This window comes from Ochotona princeps, chromosome 1 (assembly GCF_030435755.1).
Source record: "Ochotona princeps isolate mOchPri1 chromosome 1, mOchPri1.hap1, whole genome shotgun sequence".
Lineage (NCBI taxonomy): Eukaryota > Metazoa > Chordata > Mammalia > Lagomorpha > Ochotonidae > Ochotona > Ochotona princeps.
This window is the reverse complement of record NC_080832.1, coordinates 167,711,723-167,714,314: the sequence shown is the minus strand read 5'-3', so window position 1 is coordinate 167,714,314 and position 2,592 is coordinate 167,711,723. Positions and strand designations below refer to the sequence as shown.

The 2,592-nt window shown below is 39.7% G+C and overlaps 1 pseudogene; it reads left to right on the top strand.

Annotated features, from left to right (window-relative positions):
- On the top strand, positions 1–745 carry LOC101526207 (large ribosomal subunit protein uL15-like; annotated as a pseudogene).
- The last annotated feature ends 1,847 nt before the right edge of the window (positions 746–2,592 follow it).

The window sequence follows — 2,592 nt, the reverse complement described above, 5'->3', positions numbered from 1 at the left end:
CTCCTTAGTAGTTCCTACTGTGTTAAGTAGTCAAGACATGAACCAGACACAATGGCTGGAGAAACAAAGTCGATCAGCTTTTCTGGGCAAGAACAGTGCTTTACAAATGGCAAGTGCTAGATGGCTCCCTTGAAAAAGTTTCAACAACTTTAATAATTGACAGTGATTAAACTCAAGCTATCATTAGGTTAATGCAAACATTTACTGCTTATTTAAAAACTAATAATGTCCTCTTTCCACTTGGCAGCTGACATGCCATCCAGACTGAGGAAGACGTGGAAACTGTGTGAACACATGAACCAAGGCTATGGCCGCATCGGCAAGCACCGGAAGTACCCGGGAGGCCGGGGGAAATGCTGCTGGCATGTATCACCACAGGATCAACTTCCAACAAATGTCACACAGGTTACTTTGGGAAAGCTGGCAGGAGGCATTACCACTTGAAGCGAAAACAGAGTTTCTGCGCAACTGTCAACCTGGATAAGCTGTGGACGCTGGTCAGTGACCAGACAAGGGTGAATGCTACCAAGAACAAGATGGGAGCAGCCCCCATCACTGACATGGTGTGCTGGGGCTACGACAAAGTTCTGGGAAATGGAAAGCTCCCAAAGCTCCCAATCATTGTCAAAGCCAAATTCTTCAGTAGAAGAGCTGAGGAGAAGATTAAAAGCATTGGGGGAGCCTGTGTCCTGGTAGCTTGAAGCCACCATTCATTAAAGTGCTTCTCTGCTGGTCAAAAAACAAACATACAAAACAAAAAAACCACAAAGCTAATAATGTTACTTCCAAGAAGTAACTTATTTTTCAACAACTACTGTCCAAATTACAACATATAATAGAAAGAATATCATATTGTCACGAAAGTTTATGCTATAGAAAAATACTTGGGTGGTGTTAAATATTTCTATTTCTACAGATGAGCTGCATAGGACTCCATAAGGACTTCCATTAGAACATCTCTTGTTGTTAATAATAAAAAGTCTGTAGAAGGCAGAAATCTCTCAATCAGAGCAATTTTGCCTACAACTGTGTAGAAAAATGGATATGATACATATTTATTCTCTAGTTTTCAAAAAGTTTTCCCAAATGAAAATTCCTAAGACTTTAATGACACTTTCCAGTTCCTAAACCTTAAATGTCATTTGACTTTGATATTTTGTTTGCATTTGCCCATGATTATGCCATCCATAAATATGACAGCAGCATAGTTTGCAAATTATTTTTACTTTACCTCATTTAAATACTTATATGATGGCAAGCACCACAGAAAACCATCAGATTTGGAGGATTGAATGTCATGATGTATGAGTTTGTGCTTGTGCTTGGAATAGATCACATCTGATACCCAAATGCCTTGTTTATGTCTACTGGCTATTTAACTCTTCCAAAGTAGTATTCTACTAATGCCTGGAATACAGTGGGTGGGTTGCAAGAATCCCCAGGGAAACTTTGATGGATTTCTGCTTGGACTTTGCATAGCACAGCTCTGACATCTTGGGAGTGAATCAACCAGCTGATGATTCTCTTCTCTGCATCTACCATTCAAATCAATATTGTATCTCTTAAGAATATCACGGGCCCGGCGGTGTGGCCCAGCGGCTAAAGTCCTCGCCTTGAACGCGCCAGGATCCCATATGGGCGCCAGTTCTAATCCCGGCAGCTCCACTTCCCATCCAGTTCCCTGCTGGTGGCCTGGGAAAGCAGTTGAGGACGGCCCAAAGCTTTGGGACCCTGCACCCGTGTGGGAGACCTGGAAGAGGTCTCCCAGCGTCGGATCGGCACAGCACCGGCCTGTTGTGGTCACTTGGGGAATGAAACATCGGACGGAAGATCTTCCTCTCTTTCTCTCCTCCTCTCTGTATATCCAGCTTTCCAATAATAATAAATCTTTAAAAAAAAAAGAATATCACAAATATACTGTATCTAAAATTAAATACTTTTGGTATTTTTGTGAATATATCCTGGTAAGTAATAAAAAAAATTTAATTACATTGTAAATTTAATTGAGAACTTCACATAGACATTTCTTTTACTGATTTTTAAGGTATTTGGGCACTCTAGTTTGTTTTATTCATATCAAGAAATGATATTGTTAGTAGTAAAAATGATTTATGTATTTTTAAATAATTGAAAATGGACTCATGCTAAAATGTGCACTACTGCTGTCGGTAGTGGATAACTGACATTAAATGAGAAAAACTGCATTATAAACCTATTGTATTCAGACAATCGAAAGTATTGGAGAAGAAAAAGATTAGACATGTTCAAGGAAGTGCCCTAACACAGTGCAGTCTTTTTCTAATACCTGTGGTAACATGAAAAGTATCACTCAAAGTGTTATGGTAATAGTGAAGTAATGAGCCTGATATTAGGGACATCATCTTAGGTTAGGTACCACCCTACCCACAAACTGCAGCCATGCTAGGAGAATAATAAGAAAATCATATGCTGTTTGGCAGAATGTTTGAACCCACTGCTGAGGTTACTCAACCATGACTGCAGGAACAAATGAGTTCTACCTTCCTACGCCATAAAATGTTACTAAGTTAATAACCCTAAGGTAACTCCACATTTAGCCCAGTCTGAGACAAT